Here is a 25,137-nt window from a genome sequence, read left to right on the forward strand (position 1 = left end):
CCATTTTCAGTAATTAAAAATAGTGTCCAGGGGGGTAGTTGGGACATTTTCGCCACTTCGACGCAGCCTCTAAAACACAAAATTCAGCCTCCACAAATCAAGTTGCACTCTTTTCTCTCAAATTGCTCTCATGAACTAAACCCTAGAACATCAATTTAAAGATCAATTCAGTAGAACACTCCCTCAATCTTCAAGAATTAAATTGCTAAGGTATGTAAAGTGTTCATCCAAGGGTCCCTTCCACCCTTGGAGTCCAAGAAACTCTTTTAAACTTTAGGTAAATTTATTTCATGACTTCTATAATTTGGATTCAAGTATATTCATTATTATAATGTTGATTGGGTTTCTATACCATGATTAAGTGCAAGATTTAAGTAAAAACAATTATTATGTAAGTAGTATCATGTGAATTTATGTTAAAGCCTTGAAATTCTAATGCTCATGTGTTAATTAGCACTATGTTCATATACAATACCTTCAAAGTGTTTGATGAGTTGTTCATGTGAATTAAATTATGGGACTATATCATTTTAGCATGTATATTAGTACATGTCATTCAAGTGTTTGATAAAATGCCTCTATAGATGCATTTGAACAAGTGTATATTTCTATTCTATGCAAGGTCATGTGATGCTTTACTTTTATGCTATCGAGTCCTGAGGGTACTTAATACCCAACAATTAAGCGCATTACCTAGAGCGAGTGTCAGTTACAAAATAATTTCTGTTATGTCACGATCAGTAGAACTCTCAGTCAGTTACAAAACTCAGGAAAAAATTAGTAGACTCAGTATCAGTACAGTTCAGTATTCAGTTCAGACCTCAAAAAATTCAAACAGTTGATAGAATTCAATAGTATTCCATCAGTTGATGGAACTCCATGAACTCAGTTCTATTCAGTTAGACAGTATAACTAGTAGTAGTTCTGTCAAGCCTAGTATGAACTAGGAATTAGTTCAGTGTCTATTCAGTTTGGAGTAGGATTCAATATAGAGTGAACCCAAGAATGGAGACTAACCTGCCAATAGAGGGTGTGATCCTTAGAAGCAGTCCTTGTGTTCCAGAACTACGTAGCTAGAATAGGTTGAGACATTAACCTGCCAGTTGAGGGTTGATGAGTTATCCTACTTGCCAATTAAGGGTAACACCGTTCTCATTCAGAGCACCTGCTAGATGAGGGTGACCCAGCTTTTCTTTACCCATTGGACGGTACTGACACCCTTCTAATTGGGGTTACAGGTTTGACCCCAATCTATTTAGAGAGAGGTATGTCAGTTAGATTTACCTCCTACAATCTCAGTTTCAATCTCAACATAGAACTCTCTTCAATTCTTTAAAATTAGGATTGTCAGATACAGTCACTCCATTATAAAATACACAGTATATATAAACTCAGATATCAGTAAATCAGTAATTCAAAACTCAGTATCCAGTGTTATCATGATCTCAGTTACAGTTTACGTATTTATGCATATAATCTCACTTAATTATATTTATGTCATTCAGTTATTATTGTTCATGCAAATAAACCTATGCATATCAGAATTCCTCACTTAGCATACTAGTATATTCAAAGTACTGACGCATACCTTTCTTTTGTGCTATGATGTCTTATATCATAGGTTCAGGTGCATGGGCTCCGATCATACTTAGCATTCCAATCTATCAGGAAGACACCTAGTGGTGAGTCCTGATAGTTCCAGGACAGACTTATTATTTCAGTATTTCAGTATCTTAGAATATCAGTTTTCAGTAGTCAGGGTAAGTTGGGGGCTTGACCCATCAACTCCTTGTTCAGACAGCAGAGGCTTTTCAGACTAGTGTATTTTAGAAAAATATATCAGTATTCAGTTTTCAATAGTAAGTATTTACTTTCTGTTTGAACCTTATGGCAAGTTTACACCTAATTTCCACATAATTACAGTATTATTATTTAGTTATAGAAGCAGGTACTAGTCATGGGATAGCTTGTGGTCCCTCGGGATTATGAGCACCGTGTAGCGTCCTGGGTATAGACTCAAGGCATTATACCTAACTTTGGGGTGGTGAGGCTTGAAAGTGGTAACCTTGGGCCATGGAATTGTAAGTGGGTGCCAAAAAGCTAACAAAAGAGAGAAAATGAAAAAGTGAAAAAGAAAGGAATCATCAAAAGAAGGAAAAGCATAGATTGCACCAAAGAAATAAATGAGAAGAAAAATCTTTCAAAGAAATGGGTGAATCAAGGTAGTGAAAGTAGGCACATTTGTAAAGTTAGAAACAAAAGAAGTGGCCTATGGTCTGAAGTTTTATTGAATAGTGTGATGTATATATTCAAGGAGGGTGTATTCACCTTGTTCTAAAATGATATTACACCCTTTCCAAAGCCCACATTTGTAACACCCCAATTTTTTGAACCGGAATGCTACAGGTGCTTATGACCCCGAAGAACCAAAAGCTAACCAATTACTGATATTTGTACCTGTACACTGTATAATATACATGTAAAATACGGAAAAACATTAACAATAGTCCATAAGGTTCAACTGAATAAAGTATCTGACAAATCATAACATCCATATGGGGTAGTGAATACCCAAAAACAACTGAAGTCTGAATCAAAAATCTGAAAGCCTCTAAATATTGTCTAAGTAAGGAGTTGAAGGAACATGTCTCCAAATAACTCCATCTAGAAAAACTAAACTAAAATAATGAATGAAATAAAATAACATTGTCCTCGGATGGTGAGGACTCACTGTAACTCTGTGAATGAAATGCTACTGCTACTGCTGATCTGGAACTCGGGTCTGTGAACCTATGGTGTTACATAAAAGAAAGAACCATAGAGAAAATGCGTCAGTACAAATAGGAGTACAGAGTATACAAGTGGGGTAGGCTAAATGCAAGGGTTTACATGCATGAACGGTGTTAACTGACTGACTGCTATGAATGTAAGAGTGCAAACATGCATACATAGCAATTGAGATTATGAATACCTGATATCTAGATCTGTACGCTAATACATGGTTTATTGATATCTAACATTACTAATACTAGAATTCCTAATAAAATGGATGACTGTGTCTGACATTTCTAAATCTGATGGAACTACCTGAGTTTTGTACTAAAATTGAATTAACTGTATTTGATAGTCCTGGTATACTGAAATCTAAAGAACTATCTGAATTTTTTTACTGAGACTGAGACTGAAACTGTGGGAGGTATTTGTCTAATCGACATGCCCCAAATGCGCTATAATAGCTGAGCTAAGGTCCAATCTGTGCCCTGATTGGAAGGGTGTCAATACAGCTCCCCTGGTAAGGACAATCTATGAGTGACCCTTATTTGGCAGCTTACTCTAGTAAGAATGGTGGGAACTTTATTTGATATGTCAAATCACCTAATCAACCCTAATCTGATAGGTTAAGATGTCTCAACCCATGCTGGCTGCGTAGTTCTGGAACATAAGGATGAATACTAAGAATCGCACCCTTATCTGGCAGGTAAATTCCCATCCTTGGGTTCACTCGATGCTAACTTCTACTCCCATATGAAGAGATTGAACATGACTAACTGACTGTACATAAACTGAGTAACTGACTTCTGTTGACTGACAAAATAGTACTATTATCTGTGAATTAACTAAGATCATGAGATTTCTGAGATTTTCTGATCCACATGACTGACTGAGTTCTATAGATCATGGCTTGTCTGAGAGTATCATGATAACATGACATGGATCTAGGCACACAACTATATTTTTTGGGTACAATTACCCCCAGGACTCAATGGAAGGAAACTGACACCACATGGTTTACTTGATCATGAGAACAGAGTTCATAATACATAATATTTACATAGGGGATATTATACTACATGTAGTTCTCAACATCTTTTGCATGGTATAGAGTGGTTATGTATCATGTACATATTGTATCACTCCATTATCATGAATGTTTCATACCATAATAATAGCAATATAACAATAGCATAGAATTCATGTTGAATTATAATAGTTAACATAGGCTTGCCATTTAGATACTATGGAACCATGGAAACATGAATTTCTATCCTCCTAAGAATTTTATCAAACACCATGCATGCACTCTTTAAGTTATAGGTGTATTCATAAGTTTCACCAGATTAAACAACTCAAATTTATGTGTTCCAACTAACATAATCATACTCTCCATGAAAATACATCAAAACACTACTCTACAACACAAATAACAACCACCAACGTGAACATGATCATATCACCACAAAATATTCATAATTTAGTATTTAAAGATTGATTCTTGAACTCAACGGATGAAAGGGATCCATGGATGAACACTACACATACCTTAGTGATTGAATCTTGAAAGAGATCTAATGTTTCTGAAGGTTACTAAAGAAATCCTTAGGTTTGCCCTTGATTTTTCTTGACTAGGGTTTAAACCCTTTGTAAGAGAATGTTCTTATTTTTTAGGAGAAGATCTTAAGAGAAAACCCTAATCTTGTGGTTGAGAGTGTATGAGAGAGCTTTTTGAGATGTTTTAACTATAGAAAATGAAAGATAATACGTTCCTTGAGGGTTATAAGTAGTGGGAAGTTAAGGGAAAAGATCAAAAAACCCTTACTAAAATATCGCTCAATTGCTGGGAAAAATAGTTGACGACATTCGTGACAAGCCGTCATACTGGTGATAAGCCATCACAATAGTCATCACGGGCGTGATGGCTTTTCACAAAATGTCGTCACTGGGGGTGAAAATTTGCCCAGGGCTGATGACATTGGTGATAGGCTATCATGGGCATGATAGCTTATCACCAATGTCGTCACTCAGTTTCTTAACTTAACATGTTGGAGTAAAAAGGGTATAACTCCTTACTCCGATATCAAATTTAGGAGAAATTAGTATCGTTGGAAAGATAATTCAATTATATATCTGTTGAATGGTCATGAGATAAGAAATTCATCGTATAACAAGAGATATGATCATTTGAAGTTGACTATACCAATATCCTTCTTAAGAATTCAATTGATAAGGAAATGTTTTGATTCGTCTAATAGCTAGGACACTTTTGAGGCCTTAATATGAATCAAACTTGATCATAGAACTACCAAAGCACTAAAATTTATTACTCTTGAGTTTGAAACATGATACTAAAATTGTCTAAACTTTTGAGGTATTACAATATCTTCCCCTTGGGAATATTTATCCTCAAACGGGGCTGACTAAGCTGAGATTACTAATGTACTGGCCTTACTTAAGGGATGCAACATCTAAAACATGACGACCTAACTGACCTGAATGATAGGCTGAATATATCTGAACATACTGAGCATGCATATCTGATGCATAACTGACAAGCTAAACTCATGCATATCTAATGCATGATTACGTGACTGAACTATTACAGTATGCATGACTGAATACAATACTATTTAGTACCAAATATTTAAATGGAATTCCAATGGACTAGTTTCACCAAAGAACTTTGACTAGAGGGACTTCTTTGTTCCTCAGTCTATGAGTATGATAGTCCAGAATTTCAACTAAAATTTCCTCATAGGAGAGACTATTTTGTACGTCAATGCTTTGAATAGGGACTACAACTGTTGGATCACCTATGCACTTCTTAAGCAATGAGGCATGGAAGACTGGATGGACTGAAGCTAGATCTGAAGGCAATTTGAGATCATAAGCTACCTTGCCTAAATGACTGAGAATCTTTAAGGGACCAACATATCGAGGACTGAATGTTAACTTTTTCCCACTTCCATATAGGAATAGAGAACTCCTGCATGGAACCAGTAGGCTTCTGATGCTCTATCTTAACCTACTCACATATAGAGTACTTAGCCACAAAAGATGCAACATCTCTCTTTATCCCACTCCACCAATAGATCTCCCGCAAGTCATGGTACATCTTAGTGGCCCCTAGGTGAATAGAGTATCATGCACCATGCACATCTTCAAGAACCTACTTCCTCAAGTCATCCATATCTGAAATACAGAGACGATCCTGACAATGAAGAACACCATCTCCCCCTTAGGAGAAAACCTCAACATTCTATTCTCTAATTGACTCTTTTAGCTTGACAAGGCTAGGATCCATGTCTTGCTTTTCTTTCACCTTAGAAACTAGAGATGATTCTGAACTATTCAGAACACATACACCACCCTCTAAAGAATCGACTAAGCGAACACTTAGTCTGGAAAGCTGATGGATTTCCTAAGCTATCTTCTTTTTTCTATCCTCAACATGATAAACACTACCCATGGAGATTATACTGAGAGCATCGACCATAATGTTGGACTTGCCCAGATGGTAAAGGACACTTATATCATAATCCTTCTAGAGCTCTAACCACCTTCTCTGACGAAGATTGAGATATTTCTGAGAAAAGACATACTAAAGACTCTTATGATCTATGAAGACATCTACATGAACTCTGTATAGATAATGCCTCCAAATCTTTAAAGAAAATACTATGGCTGCTAAATCAAGATCATGAGTAGGATAATTCTTCTCATGAGGCTTTAACTATCTGAAGGCATGGGTTGTGACCTTACCATGTTGCATGAGGACACAACCTAGAACTACTCTGGATGCATCACAATACATTATGAACCCATCTGAACCATCTGGAAGAGCTAGAACTGGAGCTGAGATGAGTCGAGTCTTCAACTCCTAAAAACTCTTCTCGCAAGAATCTAACCACTGGAACTTGACCTTCTTTTGAGTCAATTTGGACATAGGGGATTCAAAAGAAGAAAATCCCTCAACCAACCATCTGTAATAGCCAGCCAATCCGAAGAAACTTCTGATATCTGATGGAGAGATAGGGCGAGGTTAGTATCTTACCGCTTTGATCTTCTGAAGATCTACTCTAATGCCATCGCTGGAAATAATATGGCCGACGAATTCTAGTAACCTTAGCCAAAACTCGCACTTACTGAATTTGGTGAATAACCGATGATCACTAACAGTCTGAAGAATAATTCTAAGATGGTCTGCATGATCACACTCAGTGCGGAAATAGACCAAAATATTATATATAAGGACTATGATGAACATGTCCAAATACTGCTTGAACATATGATTCATCAAGTCCATAAAAGTGGCTGGTGCATTGGTAAGACCAAATGACATGACTAGAAATTTGAAGTGACCATACCGAGTACGAAAAGCTGTCTTTGGGATGGCACATTCCCTAACTCTGAGCTGATGGTAACCTGATCTGAGGTCTATCTTGGAGAAATAACTGGCACCCTGAAATTGTTCAAACAAGTCATCTATTCTAGGAAATGGATACCTGTTCTTGACTGTAACTTTGTTGAGCTAACAGTAATCTATGCAAATTCTGAGAGAACCATTTTTCTTGCGCACAAATAAGACTGGTACACCCCATAGAGATACACTGGGCCTGATGAATCCCTTATCTAAGAGATCCTTCAACTGATCTTCCAGTTTTATGAGTTCTGCCGGTGCTATTCTGTATAGTGGAATAGAAATAGGTTGAGTATCTAGAAGCAGATCAATGCCAAAATCAATTTTCCTTTCGAGATGAATGCCTAGAAGATCTTCATGAAATATATTTGAATATTCATTAACCACTAGGTTTGATTCCAAGATAGGCAATTCAGAAGTAGAATCTTTAACATGCACGAGATGATACATACACTCCTTAGAAATCATTTTCCTAGCCCGATATAGGAAACAAGTTGACCCCAGAAAGATGAAGTATAATGTTTCAACTCTAGGATGGGCTCATTCAGAAACTAAAATTGAACTATCTTATTTTTACAGTCGACTGTGGAATAGCAGGAATAAAGCCAATCAATGTTGAGAATAACATCAAAATTAGTCATGTCTAACTCAACTAAATCTACTGACGTGGCTTTCTAAAATATCATAACTAAGCAGTTCCTATTTACCCACTGAGCTATGATGGTTTTACCCACTTGGGTAGAGACTAAAAAGGGCTCTGCTAAAATTTTGGGACTGAGTCCGAAATCGCCTGCTATAAATGGAGTAATAAAAGACAAGGATGCACCTAGATCTAGCAAAGCATAAACATGAACATGGAAAATCTGCAACGTAACAGTAACAATCTACTGACACTGCAGTTGGGTTTGAGGAGCATAGAGCCAGTTTGGGCGTTACCCACTAGTAGCACTAAAAGTGGCACCCTGCTAGTTTAGGTGATTGGACTGGACTGTGGAATGAATCTACTGACACTGCAGACCTAACTGCAGACACTCTCTTACCCTGTGGCCTGGCTTACCATAACCAAAACAAACATCGCTACCAGCTCTACTGGTACCCTTGTGGTTCTTACCATAAGTCTAACACAGGGGATTAGTTTGGGCATTGCTGACACTGCCCTAAGATTTACAGCCTGGTGTTCGATCTCGGTTGTCGTCGTTGAATTTTGGCACTGGGGCACTGGTGGAAGAAGGATCTGGAACTGCTAGCTTAGGATAAAACTACGAACGGTTTTCTCCTTTTGATTTGGGTTAGGCAAAACTGAAACTTCCTGACCTTTCCCTCTTGTTTTGCCTCTCCCTATTCCTAATCTTCTACTCCTCTATTTGCTGAGCATAGGTCATAAGTCTGTCTAAATTTATATCATCGTTCAGCATCGCAGACATACACTCATTTACCACGCTATTATTCACCCCTGACATGAACTTGCTCATCTTAGCCCTACTGTCTACAACCACATGAGGGGCATATCTAGCTAAGTAAATATGAGAGAGTAGTCTTCAACAATCATATTTCCCTTCCTAAGGTTGATAAACTCTAGAACTTTTGCCTCCCTCAGCTCTTAGGGAAAAAATCTATCTAATAAAGCCGTGATAAATTTCTCCCACTCTATAGGACCCGCATCCTCTAACCTCTCAGACTTCCACTATTTGTACCAAGTATGAACCACATCTTACAACTGGTATGTGGCTAACTCAGCACTCTCAACAGAAGTAACTCCTAAGATTTCTATGACCTTCTGGACTTGGTCAATGAATTCATGAGGGTCTTCATCAGACTTAGACCCAAAGAAGGACAGAGGGTTCATTTGGGTAAAGTCCCAAATCCTAGCTATGGCTGAGTTAGCCAGGATAGCTTATGGCCGTTCATTTTAGACAGCCACATACTAAGCATGTGTGGTAAATGCAGCCCTAAACATCACATAAGAAACATGTTTGCCCAAAGGATCTTCGGGCTGAGGAGCCGGCTGGTTTCTTCTCTTTGGAGGCATATTCTGAAATGAGAGAAAAACATATTAGACTGAGAGTTTAACTTGAGATTATACATCACTAGCACGAAACAGATACTAAAAGAAGGGAAACTGTTCCAAAAACATCTTATAGCCTCTTGTACATAAATGTGGTGCACAACATACCCATGTACAAGACTCTACTAGATGTTGCTTTCAGACTTTCTAGGACTCTATTGAACCTGGCTCAGATACCAAGTTTATAACACCCCAATTTTCTGAACCGAAATGCTACACAGTGCTTACGACCTGAAGGACCACAAGCTAACCCATGACTGATATCTATACCTGTACATTGCATAATATACATGTAAAATATGGGAAAACATGAAAAATAGGCCATAAGATTCAACTGAATAAAATATCTGACAAATCATAACATCCATATGGGGTAGCAAATACCTAAAAACAACTGAAGTCTGAATCTAAAATCTGAAAGCCTCTAAATACTGTCTGAGTAAAGAGTTGAAGGAATATTTCTCCAACTAACTTCGTCTAGAAAAACTAAACTGAAATAATCAATGAAATAAAATAATTTCATCCTCAGATGATTAAAGACTCACTGCAACTCTGCGACTGGAATATTGCTACTACTGCTGATTTGGAACTCATGTCTGTGAACCTATGGTGTAACATAAAATAAAGTACCATAGCGCAAATGCATTAGTACAATTGGGAGTACTGAGTATACGAGTAGGGTAGGCCAAATGCAAGGGTTTACATGCATAAATGGTGTTAACTTACCGACTGATATGAATGTGAGAGTGCAAATATGCATACATACTAACTGAGATTGTGAATACATAATATCTAGATTTGTACGCTAATACATGGTTTATTAATATCTAGCATGAAAAATACTGGAATTCCTAATAAAATGGTTGAATGTGTCTGACATTCCTGAATATAATGGAACTACCTGAGTTCCATACTATAATTTAATTGACTGTATCTGACAGTCCTGGTATACTGAAATATAAAGAACTATTTGACTTCTTTTACTGAGATTGAGACTGAAACAGTACGAGATAGTTTTCTAACCGACATGCCCCAAATGGATTATAATAGTTGAGCTGGGGTCCAATCTATGTCCTGGTTGGAAGGGTTTAATACTGCACCACTGGTAAGGATAATCTGTGAGTCACCCTTATCTGGCAAGTTACTCTAATGAGAATGGTGGGACCCTGGTCTGACAGGTCAAATCACCTTATCAACCCTAATCTGATAGGTTAGGATATCTCAACCTACGCTGGCTACATAGTTCTGGAACACAAGGATGACTACTAAGAATCACAACCTTATCTAGCAGGTGAATTCCCAACATTAGGTTCACTCGGTGCTAACTTCTACTCCCATTTGAAGAGATTGAGCATGATTTACTAATTGTACATGGACTGAGTAACTGACTTCTGTTAACTAACAGAATAGTACTATTATCTGAGAATTAACTTAGATCATGAATTTCTGAGATTTCCTGAGTCACATGACTGACTCAGTTCTATAGATCATGGCTTGTCTGAGAGTATCATGATAGCATGACATGGATCTAGGCACACAACTATATTTTTTGGGTATAAGTACCCCCAGGACTCGATAAAAGAAAACTGACACCACATGGCTTATTGATCATGAGATCAGAGTTCATAATTCATAATATTTACGTAGGGGATATTATACTACATGTAGTTCTCAACATCTTGTGCATGGTATAGAGTGCATATATAGCATGTACATATTGTATCACTCCATTATCATGAATGTTTCAAACCACAATAATAACAACATAACAATAGTATGGAATTCATATGGAATTACAATAGTTAACATGGGCTTCTCATTTAAAATCTTTGGAACCATGGAAACATGAATTTCTAGCCTCCTAATCATTTTATCAAACACCATGCATGCACTCTTTAAGGCATAGGTGTATTTATAAGTTTCACCATATTAAACAACTCAAATTAATGGGTTCCAACAAACATTATCATACTCCCCATGAAAATACATCAAAACACTACTCTACAATAAAAATAACAACCACCAACGTGAACATGATCATATCACCATAAAATATTCATAATTTAGTATTTAAAGAACTCCATGGATGAAAGGGATCGGTGGATGAACACTATGCATACCTTAGTGATTGAATCTTGAAAGAGATCTAATGTTTTTGAAGGTTCCTGAAGAAATCCTTAGGCTTGCCCTTGATTTTTTCTTGACTAAGGTTTAACCCCTTTAGGAGAGAATGTTCTTATTTTTTAGGAGATGATCTTGAGAGAAAACCCTAATCTTATGGTTGAGAGTGTATGAGAGAAATTTTTGAGACTTTTTAACTAAACAGAATGGAAGATAGTATGTTCCTTGAGGGTTATAAGTCATGGGAAGTGAAGGGAAACGATCAAACTACCCTTACTAAAAAGTCCCTTAATTGTTGGGAAAAATAGCTGATGACATTCGTGGCAAGTCGTCATAACGGTGATAGGTCGTCATGAATTATCGTCACAAAAAGGTAAAATCTTGGTTTTCTAGTTAAGGTTGACGACATTGGTGGTAGGCCATCACGGGCATGACAAATTTTCTCAAAATGTCATCACTGGGGGTAAAAATCTACCTAGGGCTGACGAAATTGGTGATAGGTCATCACGGGCATGACAGCTTATCACGAATGTCATCACTCAGTTTCTCAGCCTGACATGCTGGAGTAAAAAGGGTATAACTCCTTGCTCTGATATCCGACTTAGGCGAAATTGGTATCATTCAAAAGGTAATTCAATTATCTATCTATTTGTGGGTCATGAGCTTAGAAATTTATAGTTTAATGAGAGATATTCTCGTTTGAAGTTGACTATACTAATATCCTTCTTAACAATTCAATTGGTAATAAAATGTTTTGATTCGTCTAATATAGCTAGGATACTTTTGAGGCCTTAATACAAATCAAACTTGAACATAGCACTACCAAAGAACTAAAATTTATTAATCTTGAAATGTTTGAACTTTTGGGGTGTTACAACATTACAAGCTTTAAGAGGTTATTTGAGATCTCCAATTAAGAGTAATCAAGTTAGTGGCAATTGAAAAAATAAAGGCAATCATATGGTCTGATACTTTTTTGTATTAAGAGATTATTTGTTAGAGTGAATGCATGCACTTAAATCCCTTATTGCATGATGGATACTTTGGTGAGTGGGATTTTCTTTCGTGAGAGGTGGATCGAATTGTCATCTTCCAAAAATGAGGCAAAGGAGTCTAATTGTGTCATTATTAATGAAGAGTAACTTATAGAGAGTTGGTGGTTGTTTTTTAGTTATTCATTAAAGTCTATTGCATCCTTTAAAGAGTGATTTAGATTGAAGGGAGTTAAGAGAATAGTTTTTCCTTATGTTATCACTGCTATCTTGCAACTCTTCTCTCGTGATGTTTAATGGTTTCTTAATCTGGGTTCTGACCTATTTTATGTGACCCTTTATGAGGCCATGCATTTTTGTTTTGGTCTCAAAAGTATTTCTGACCCTTTTTTCATGTGTACCCTAATAGGTGATTCTATAGTTAGAAAAATCTATAGGGGTTGTGTGGTGTATATCCTTCATTGGGAAACATTGGTAGATTTGATGGAGTTTGATATGATGGATTTTAATGTTATCCTGGGGATGGATTGGCTTTATTCATGCAATGCTTGTTTGGATTGTAGGACCCAAAAGGTCAGTTTCCATTTCCCTAATGAGCTGATAATTTAATGGTAGGGATGTTCCTTAGTACCCACATGGAGTTTTATTTCTTATCTTATACCCTAGAAATTTATCTCTAAAGGCTATCTATATCATCTATTTTGATTTTAGGATTCCGACTCTGAAAGTCCTTTGTTGCAATATGTACCCGTGGTTAGTTAATTTGCTAAAGTATTTCATACTGATCTTCCTGGAAATTCTCCAGATAGGGAAATCAATTTTGAGATTGACCTTCTACCAGATACTCATCCAATTTCCATTCCTTCTCATAGAATGGCTTCAACTGAACTAAAGGAGCTAAAATGTCAGTTCATCGATCTTCTTAATAAAGGGTTCATTTGTTCTAGTGTTTTTCTGTGGGGTTCTCTTTTACTTTTTATGCAAAATAATGATGGGTCGCTTAATATGTGTATTGATTTTCATCAGCTAAATAAGGTTATAGTGATGAATAAGTACTTTTTTTCCTAGGATTGATGATCTTTTTGATCGGCTTCAGGTGGGAAAGGTTATGTTTTGGATTGCGTTCCTTTTTCCTTGGTGTCTCTCTTAATCATGTCCTTTGTGATGCTTGTCATAAGTATTTCATAATCATAACAAAGGATTGTTGGTTGTATTTTAAATATATACCCCCTTGGGTTGATAGATTAATGAAAGGAATGGCTCCTCTCAGCTTAGACCTTTGTCGTCTACTTCCATTTGATCCTGGAGTTCTTTTGGGATGTGGGTTGAGTAACTTATGGTCACGTGCATTACCTTTTGGTGTTAAATCTATTCACTTTCTTTATATTCGTTGTTCCATGTTTTTCATAACAAATATCAAGGATATATGGATGTATGTGAAAAGTGAAATACCTTGGCTTGTCTATATAGCTTGTGATACTATTGCTAACCCTCCTTTCTTGTGGAATATGTGTTTGTTTTTCCCTATCCTTGGTTTTGCAAGGTGTGAATTTAAGGACAAATTCCTTTCAAGATGGAGAGGATGATACAATAATGAGAAGCACCAAGAGCATAAGATCTTTCACAAGGAGTCAAGCCAAAGATTTACATGGTCTTCAAGCAATGTTTATGAAGTTGGAAGATTGTGATTGTGACATGAGTTCACTTATTGGAGTCTATATGCTAAAGTGTGAAGAGGAGCTTTGAAATACACTCCAAAGTACCTCTATTTGGGGGTTCATTAAGCGTGTTCTTGTCTATTAATGACTTCTTTTTACACTCCAAAGGGGAACCCTTCATTAAGGGTATTTTTATCACTGTTTGTAATAAGTATAAATAAACACTTTAGATACTATTTTCATAGACTTACATGAATTGAAATTGAGTATTACTCTTAGTGTAGTTTCTTTCCTTAGTGTAGGTCTTGGAAAAGCCATCTTAGTGTAGGTCTTGGAAAAGACATCCTAACTTGAGAGATCAATACATTTGATGGATTTCACTTGTGTTGATCAATTGGCAAGAAAGGTGTGATTGAGGAGTGTGAACTCCTTTGGTCCACCTAAGAGTGAGGTTTGAACTACCATTGATGAGGTGTGTTTAAAGGTTTGATACACTTTCTTGTGCTAATAATTGGTGATAGTAAGGGTCTCATTACCTATCTTTTTTTTTATGCATCTCTTCTTCATCCCCTTTTTATTGTGTTGTTTTCTTTGTCTTGTGGTTGCTGATTTTTGTGTCTTGAGTCCTTAATTTCTTGTATTAGGTTTAGATCTTGTTTCATTTAGTATCAAAGCCTTGGTTAGGGTTGTTCCTACATCCCTAAATCATGGTTTTAGTGTCTTTATCACTAAAATCCCTACAAAAAGAGTCAAAATCCAAAGAAAAATCACAAAAAAAGAGATAGATCTTGCTTTGCTTGTTGTAGATCCGAAATTTACAAGTTAGATCTACAATTTTTTATTGTGTTTTGTTGGTTTCAAGTGTTAGATTCTTGTTCTCTAGCACTTAAAGTGTGTAGATCTAAGTTTGGAACAAGATTTGGTTGTGGTTGATCTAAGATCCACCATTGTTGTGGCGTTTTGAAGCTTTTGTGAAGAGGGTAACGTGTTATTTGTGTTATTGTGGATGTTTTGTGGCTTGTTTGTTGATATTTAAGCTTGTCTTAGTAAAGGGAACCTAGATCTAAATGAAAATTTGAATTTGAAGTTCATTTGCCTAGTGGTCAAAATGTGGTCAACTCTTAAATATTCATATTGTTCGTCCACCATCTTCAAATCTTGTGGAAGAAGAATATTCAAGTAGCTTGTTTGATCCAAAAAGGGAGAAAAAAGAGAGTGTACTAAGTGTTTGTACAAAAATACTCCCTAGCATATTTTAAGTCTTCTAAAAAGGAAGAGGGGACAAGGGGACAAGCAAGTACAATTGAAAGTACACATGAGGGGACCCATCCATTTCAAATTCAAATTGAATCTTAAAAAGGCTCCAAACTTGCATATTCCCCCCCTCAAATCCGTAATCCTTCCTCTCCTTAAGTGTTGTTTGGCTGAGACAAGAACTTGGGAATTGAAAATTCTGAAAGTAACGTCCAACCATAAGTTCCTACATCATCACTTTGGTAACCAACCGAATTGAGTTCAAATTTAGATTTCCTAGTATCTAATTGTTGTTTCTAATTTCAATTTTGTTGGTTCTATCACTAATTAGTAAGCTGGTTAATACGTACTAGTTTGGTAATTAGATTAGAGTCCATTAGTTTTGTGTCTTTGATATTTGTGTGCTTTTCTCGTTTTCAAATTCATAGTGATGTGTTGGTTAAGCCTGTACATTATTTTATTTGAGTCAGATCAAACAAAAATTGATTCTGGAACAAATCATATTCACCACTCATTCACTTGCCGAGTATTTCCAAGTTTTCAACACTTGTGAAACCAAGTGTGATGTAAGAAACGATTGTGATATTGGTGAGGCCTTTTTCTAAAATAACTTGTTTGTTCGTTTTGAAGGTTCTTGACTTTGCGGTTTTTTTTGCTCTTTTTAGGTTGTAATGTAAGCCGAAGGTAACACATCCCAACATTTGGGAAATATTACTTTAAAGTCTTGAGATCTCGGTTTGAGGCCTTTGCCCAAAAAATGGAGGATAATAATGATGCTTTGAGGAGAAATATGAAGAGTAACTTGGATGCTTTGAAGGATGGTGTGGTTCGATTGAAAGCGGGGGTCGATAGAATATCTCCACAAAAACCTCCGCAAAATTCAAATCACCAAGTCCCAAATCCACTTAACTAAGAACCCTACTCTCCACAAAACCCCATGCCAAAAATCCAAACCCGTCATCAACCAAATCTGGTTCCCCCTCTCCAACTTCCCTAAACCAAACTCAATCCATCCAAGTAGGAGAAGTGGGAGAGTTATAATCCAAGGAGAGTGAGGCAAAGCCTCAAAATGGAGAGAAAATGAATGGTGAGGTACAAGGAGGATGTGAAAAAAAAAGTGAAAAGGAAAGGGAAACCATAGGTAGTGAAGTTGGAAAGGGAAAGAAATGCTTGATTGCGGATCTTGTCCACAAAGACCTTATGACTCACTAACACAAATAATAGGATTTTTACTAGTATTTTCTCTTCTCATCTGCAGGTTCAAGACTCCAAAAGTCCCGAGGAGAAGCCTAAGGAAGTTCCCTTAAAGCCCTTGGCCGAAAGTCCCCATTTTGGGACAAGTGATGAAGAAGTGAGTCCAAAGGGAAAACATAAACTATTACCTTGTAATGAGGAGCACGAAGGCTTCCCTAATTCTAAATATGAGGGAAAACACACTTCCCATGATCTAGAAGATAACAAAGCTATTCTCTACACTCCTAGAAACTTGAATTGTGGTGATGTGGCTAGTAGTGGCCAAGGTGTAGTAGTTTTGGAATTTCTTAGTGTAGGAGAGTATGTATCTTCCTTTTGTGATACTCTTGGTGTTTTTAGGTTGCATAAGGGTCAAACTCTTGTTGTGAGTATGCAAGAACTAGTTAATCCCTTAGATGACAAAATCAATTCTTTTCGTAAGAATAATTTATGTCCATCTAGTGCTAGCACTTATAACTTGAACAAGGTTCCATTACAAAGTGACAAGAGTATTCACAAACTAGTTGGCCATTGTGAAAAACAAGTGGACTGCCCTATTAGAAATCAAGGTGAAATTGCTACACTCTATACTCCCTTAAGTTTAAAATGTTGTGATGTGGCTATTAGTAGCCAAGTTGATGTGAATTTGGGTTTACATAGTGTAGAAGTACGTGCTTCTTTTCTTGGTAGTTCTCTTGTTGTGTATAATGATCAATGTGCTCCTAAGAATAACTCACTACTTTAACATGTGAATGATATGCTTGAAATCTCTCAAGTAGATGTTGGTGCTTGTAATGTTGATCTAGATAACGAGTATGGTCCTTTGAACTTGTGTGATGAAAGTCATGATATTAGTCTTGTCTATTTCATCCATTTGAGTTGAAGGAATGGCTAACCTCGTCTTAGATTCTTGTCTATTTCTTCCATTTGAGTAGAAGGAATGGCTAACCTCGGCTTAGATTATTATTTATTTCTTCCATTCAATCCCAGTATACTATTGGGTGGGAAGGTTGTGTTTCGGATTACATTCCTTTTTCCTTGATGTCTCTCTTAACCATGTCCTTTGTTATGCTTGTAATAAGTATTTCATGATCATAACAAAGTATTATTGGTTGTATTTCAAATATATACCCCTTGGCTTGATAGACTAGTGAAAGGAATGGCTCCTCTCGGCTTAGACCTTTGTCTTCTACTTCCATTTGATCCCGGAGCCCCTTTGGGATGTGGGTGGAGAACTTCTTGTCATGTGCATTCCCTTTTGGTTTTAAAGCTATTCACATCCTTTATATTCTTTGTTCCAAGTTTTTCATGACAAATACCAAGGATATATGGATGTATGTCAAAAGTGAACAACCTTGGCTTGTCTATATAACTTGTGGTACAAATGCTAACCCTCCTCCCTTGAGGAATATGCATTTGTTTTTCCCTCTCCTTAGTTTTGCAAGGTGCGAATTTGAGGACAAATTCCTTTAAAGATAGAGACGATGATACAATCATGAGAATCACCAAGAGCACAAGACCTTTCACAAAGAGTCAAGCCAAAGAGTTACATGGTCTTCAAGTAATGTTTATGAAATTGGAAGCTTGTTACTGTGTCATGAGTTCACCTATTGGAGTGTATATGCAAAAGTATGAAGAGGAGATTTTCAATACACGCCAAAGCCACCTCTATTTGGGGGTTCATTAAGGGCACTCTTGCCTTTTAATGACTTCTTTTTAAACTCCAAAGGAGCACCCTTCATTAAGGGTATTTTTGTCATTGTTTGTAATAAGTATAAATAGACACTTTAGATACTATTTTCATAAAATTTGATGAATTAAAATTGAGTATTACTCTTATTTTATTTTCTTTCCTTAGTGTAGGGCTTGGAAAAGCCATCTTAGAGAAGGTCTTCAAAAAGACATCCAAACTTGAGAAATTAATACATTTGATGGATTTCACTTGTGTTGATCTATTGGCAAGAAAGGTGTAATTGAGGTGTGTGAATTACTTTGGTCCACCTAAGAGTGAGGTTTGAACTATTATTGATGAGGTGTGTTTGAAGGTTTGATACACTTTCTTGTGCTAATAATTGGTGATAGTAAGGGTCTCATTACCTATCTTTACTTTTATGCATCTCTTCTTCATCCCCTTCTTATTGTGTTGTTTTCTTTGTCTTGTGGTTGCTGATTTTTCTATCTTGAGTCCTTAATTTTGTGTATTAGGTTTAGATCTTGTATCAACATCTATATCAATAAAATCCGAAACTACTCACAAGGAATCACATGGCAATAATTTAAGCTCAAGGGTATGTAAGGTGTAGCAACATCACCTCAGTTTGGGCTAGGATAGTCCACTTTTTTGAAGCTCTCGGCCAAGGGTGTCTTGAGGTCCTTTTCATGTGAAACCCCTTGTTTATCCTAATTTGACAAATTATGAGCTTGAACCTGCAAATAATAAATATCAAAGCTAGGCAAAATGCTAGCTTTTGGGTTAGGGAGTGACAAGGTACATTTGTGGGCGAGTCCCAAAAGCAAATTTACTTTTCTCTTTCCTAATTCACAATCTGTGGCCTCTCCTCCTTTTTCCTTCTTTATTTTCTCAACTAACTTCTTGGTTTTCTCTTGGGTTTCATTCACACTAGATGGTGGAAAAGGTAGAAGAGTGAATTTTCAGCCATCATGCTCAAAAGTGTACCTATTAGACCTTTCATTATGTATAGTGTGCTTATCAAATTGCCAAGGTCTTCCCAACAATATGTGACATTCTTGCATGGGATTACATCACACAATATTTCATCATGATAATTTCCTACTTTGAATTTGACCACACATTGTCGTTTGACCTTCAATTCACCACACTTGTTTACCCATTAAAGCTTGTATGGATTCGGGTGAGGGATAGTAGATAGTTTCAAGTGGTCAACCAAGGTGACACTAACAATATTCTCACAACTTCCACTATTTATGATCATTAAACTTATACTCCCTTTAATAAGGCACTTGGTATGAAAGAGGTTCTCTCTTTGATCATCCAAGACCTTACTAAACAAAGTCCTCCAAACCACATAACTAGGGACATCACATTCCCCTTCCAAGGAAACACTTCTTCTTTTCTACCCACAACTTAAGTCTCAGGTTCTACACACTCTCCATCTTGAGAATTTTCATCATTATCCTCGGTTTCCAACTCAACCTCTTCCCCAAGATAGTACAACTTCCCCTCTATTAGGACCACAATATGACGATTAGGGCACTCACTTGCCCTATGACCCCACCCTTGACATTTAAAACATTGTATACCCTTAGAATGAGGAGTATAAGTTAGTTTACCTTCAAGCTTTGGAGAATGGTGTTAGGCAGCCTTGTTCATGACATGAGGAGGAGCTATGGATGCTGAAACCATGCCCTTTTCTTTGGACCCATCCGAGGAGGTGTAGGAAGTCTTTGGTTTGTATCTTTCCTTGTTCTCTTTCTCAATTTCTAAAGCCTCTTGGAAGACTTCAACCACGGTTTCAAACTTATGAAGAGTCATACGATAAGATATGTCTTTGTTCAATCCCACTTTAAATCGAATGATGTCATGATGGACTTCTTCACCTCTATGGTTAAGTTTCAAGATGTGTTGTTGGAACTCGTCATAATAGGCCACGACACTCTTGCTTCCTTGCCTTAAGTTGTAGAGTTTGGCACGAAGCTCATGTCTATAGTGTTCCGGAAAATACTTCTCTCTCATAAGTCTCTTTAACTCCTCCTGAGGGGGTGGTTGGAAACCAATTAACACATTGCCAAATCTCCTAGTGTAATCGCACCAAGTGTGTGCATATCCTTCAAAGTGATCAATAGCGTAACAACTTTTCTTCTCTTTGGTTAATTCATTCACTTGGAACAACTTCTTACAAGAAGATTCCTAAGCGAAGTAAACTTTGGGTTCACTTTCACCCTGGAATATTGCAATACCAACTTTGATTGAGTTTATACCAATGTCTCAGCTTCTTTGATGATCAACATGGACATTCCTTGCCTCTTGCCCTCGGAATCTGCCATAATATCATCTTTGATCATGTCTTGCCCTAATTTAATCCTCAAACCAATAGTTATCATGGTGAACATCATAACCTTCTTGCTCCCCTTTACCATAATCTTCAATTTGGATTGGTGGGTTTCAGATTTGGGGTCTTTGGGGAGGTGGTTTTGGTATTTCATTATTTGGTACTTGAACTTGTGGCATTTGATGTGGTGGAGCGTAAGGTTTTTCGTCCAAGGGATTTGCCATTTGGTAAGTAGCATTTTGTGGAGGTATTTGGTTATGTGGAGAAGTTGGCCTTTGGTCAAAGGGATTTGGTACTTGTAGGTTCGGATTTGGTGGTGGAGTTTGAGTTCCAAGTCCTTCTTGTTGGACTTGGTTCATTTGGCAATGTATTGTCCTTTGTAGGTTTCGGTTAGGGGAGGTTTGGGCATAGTTTATGGGCTGGTTTTGTGGAACTCTTAGAGGGTATAGCATTTGGGAAGAGTTATTGGCTTGGAGACTAGAAGATTCATGGTAGGGATTAGGAGTAGAAGGTCGTGAGTTCCTCCTACTCTCAACATAAACGACCCTTCCATTAAGATTCACCATTTGACTCCTCATAGCACCATATAACCCTTCTTGTCTCTCCTTAAAGCATCTATATCACCCTTCATATCTCATGCAAGGGCCTCAAACCGAGCCATCAAGGTTCCCAAAACATCATTACCCAAGGGTTGATATGTGGTAACCTCGGATTCCATCTCAAATGTACCTAACAAAAGCCAACAAACAGCAAGACAACACCTACAAAACTAACAAACAAATTAGTTCAAAAGCCTCACCACACTCACTCGGATCATACCTCACACTTTACCTCACAAATGTTGAAAACTTGGAAATACTTGGTAAGCGAATTTAGTGGTGAATATTCCTTGGTACGGAATCAATTTTTGTTTGATAAGACTCAAATAAAATGATGCACGGACTTAAACCAACAAACTACTACGACTTAAAAACAAGAAAAGCACACCAAAAGAGAAGACATGAACAAAACGAACTCTAGACTAATCTAGTAGGAACTTACTAGCTTGCTAATTAGTTCTTGAATTAACTTAAAATAAAATAGAATCAAAAAGGTGAAACTAAAAAATCTAATTTTAGAGATTAATTTGGTTGATCACTAGTGATGACATGGCATAATGTGGTTGGTTGTCACTATTTTTTAAATTTTCAATTTCCCAATCGTGTTTCGGCCAAGTATCAACCTTTGGGGAAGAAGAATATCGGATTTGAGGTGCAAAGAAGGCAATTTAGAGCCCTTTCAAGCTTCCAATTAAAATTTAAATGAAATGGCTCCCCCCCCTCCCCCCCGGTATTTGCAAGTGTACTTGATTTGTTCTTTGGTCCCCCCTTTCTTTTGGATAACTTAGGAATATACGAGGGAATATTCTTGTACAAACAACAAGCACACTCTCTTTCCTTCCTAATTTTGGATCAAAAAAACACCTTGAATATTCTTCTTCACTAAGATATGATGATGATGGATAAACAAGATGAATATTCAAGTGTTGACCAAGTTTGACCAACAAGCAAATGAACCCTAATGTTAATTTTTCTTTTAGATCTAGGGTCCTTAGGCCAAAACAAACTCAACCAACAAAAACCAGCCACAAAACTCATCCAAATCACAAGGCCAATTTCGGATCTAGCTCAAAAATCTTCAAAACACCATAGCAATGGTGGATCTTAGCTCAGACTCAACCAAACTTCACTCTAAAAGGAGATCTAGACTCCCTAGGTACTAGAGATCAAGGATTTAGTACAAGAAACTTCAAAGACAAGGTAAAAAAACGTGTAGATCTAAGATTCTAAGTTCGGATCTACAACAACAAAAGACTAGACACCATTTTTTGTGATTTTCTATGACTTTTGACTCTTTTTCTGTGAGTTTTTCTTAAAATGACAGTAGAACCGAGATTTAGAGATGTAGGAACACCTCTAAACAAGGCTTTGATACCAAAAAACGAAGCTATAACTGAAATTCAAGACTAAAGAAGGAAAATTCAGCATCTAAAGAAAGGGGAGATGAAGTAGAAACAAGAAGAATATTGCATTAAATGAAAAGGATAGATAATGAGACATTTACCAACACTAATGAGAAGCACTAAAGTGTATATTAAACACTTAAAAACAAATCACCAACATTGATTACACCTCATTCTTAGGTAGACACAAAGGGAGTCACCTTCCCCAAGCACCAACATTTCTTGCCAATTTGTCAACACAAGTGAAATCCATCACTTAGAATTAAACCTAATTATGAATTATACACTAAACTAGAAGACTAAAATTGTCAACTAAAGAGTAGTCTTTCAATATTCATCAAAGCTAATGAGAATAAAAGCTAAAATATCTATTTATATTATTACATAACAAAAGACAAGAATGCCCTTAATGGGAGCTTAAAGGAGGAGCCTCTTGAGTGTTAAATTGGAGTGTGCAAAGTCTATTTTTACCTTCAATTGAGGCACCTCTTGAGTTCCTAAGTTATCCTCCTTTCCTTCTCTTGAACAAGAATTCAAAATGCTCCAACACAAGTCAATTTCGAAGCTTGGTCCTTTGAGAAGTCCTTGCAATCCATAAGCACTTAAGGCTTGTATCTGAGGGGTCATCTTGAGCATGCCATTAAACAAACCCAAGTTTGGAAGATTGCTTAGAGCCTTGAAGACTTGAGGATACATGGGTTTGGGCCACACTTGGTGGTTCACGGTTTTGGTTCCCTTCTTTATTAAGGGAATTTTAGTAACTTAGCCTTGAGGGTATTTTGGTTATTTAAAATTTTCAAAATAATAATCCATGGCCACCACACCTCATTAAGGGCATTGGAGTCATTTTGTCTTTCTTTTGTAATATACTATATATAGTCTCTTTTAGGTCTTTTCTCATTAGTTTATGAATGATGAATGTATTAAACATTGAAAATTCTCTTTCTTAAGAGTAGAACACCTTAGTGTAGTCTTATTTAGGGATTGGAATATCCATTATAGTTTAGGTCTTGGAAAAGATAATATTGACCTTTACTTGGAAATAGTGGATCTTGAGGTGAGTTGATTCCCTTGGCGGTCACCATAAGAGTGTGGGGTTGGTTGTTACATTGATTAGGGTTTAGTGTTGAAATACACTTGATTCTTAATCTTGTAATAATCTATGTCTCACTAACTATCCTTTTAATTCTTGTATCCGTGTATGTGTTTGTGTTCTTGTAATACAAACACGTGACTTGTTGTTCTTGTTCATCATCTTGTTGTTGTTAATCTAGTTTGGTTGGATGCAATAGGTGTTGAACACCTTTTTATGTTCTCATTCTTGTTCTAGTTAGTGAATCCAAGAGTGGTCTCCAAAGGTCCTCGGCTACTTTAGTTTGTGGGCTTTTTTGGAGTGTGATTTTTTGATTCCCCTTGTCTGTCTTGTTTCAAAGACCAAGTAAAACATGTATTGGAATAATCTATAAAATTAACTGACTGAATAGCTGATAAATAAAAACTTGGTCATGTAAAACTGTACTGATACAACCTGAGTATTTAACTAAAACTGTGGGAGCTATCATGTAACCGACATGCCTCAATCTAAGCTAATCGGGTCCAACCTATAACCCAATTAGAATGGTGTTGGTACCTTACCAAAGATACCAAAACATGGATAATGATATGGATCCACAAGTTTGATGTCCTACAGGAATAGGGTGTCAGTCCGCTACTGGAGGGTGACCCCTAAAAGAGTGTAAGTGTCAGTACTCTACTAGTGGGTAACATCTCTTAACTTATTCTGGCTAAGCAGTTCTAGAACTTAGGGACTGCTACTAAAGGTATTCGTCCTCTACTCCCAACTAAACTGACATTGGTACTGACAAAAGTCAAATGGGTATCAATACTTTTGATCAAATAATTCGAGGCCATGATAAGGAGGTCCAAGCCATAATCATGTCACACCTCCTATCCTATTAAGATAGACAAGCACCCGATACCCTAAAGGCTCGAGAGAATAAACTTATGCCTTGGGATTACTATGCATGTACCCGTAATAGTTGTAAGTCTCTGCAGAGAATCATCAAGACTACCTAACAAAAGATCAACATAGATAGGCCATAATAAATATACATGAGTTAGCCGTTGGGGCCTTGATTACAACTAGAGAATAAGGCAACACCACGCTGTACTTCAGTAATATTCTACAAATCCTCTAAGATTTAGACAACATTAGCTTAGATTGAGACAGGACCTACCATACCCTTAAAAATAAAACAATATCAAATACATTCTAAAGACTTGACAAGTCCTTGAATCAACCTAGAGCTCTCACCCACAACCGCTGAGTAAAATATGTCCCTTTTAGGGAGATCTATTAGCTCGAATACATGTACCTGTGACATGAAACATAGTGTCCCCCAGGAGGAACGTCAGTATGAAAAAATGTACTCAATATACAAGGCATAAAGTAACCATATGGAAAACAAGAGCTCAAGTGAAACCTGTTACAATTGTATATATAATGATAGAAGACCACATTTGCTTATATTTGTGGAATCATGTACATAATATCCTTTTCTTTGCTTTATTATTCTTTTCATTAAG

This window comes from Capsicum annuum, unplaced genomic scaffold (genome assembly GCF_002878395.1).
Source record: "Capsicum annuum cultivar UCD-10X-F1 unplaced genomic scaffold, UCD10Xv1.1 ctg80009, whole genome shotgun sequence".
Taxonomy (NCBI): Eukaryota; Viridiplantae; Streptophyta; class Magnoliopsida; order Solanales; family Solanaceae; genus Capsicum; species Capsicum annuum.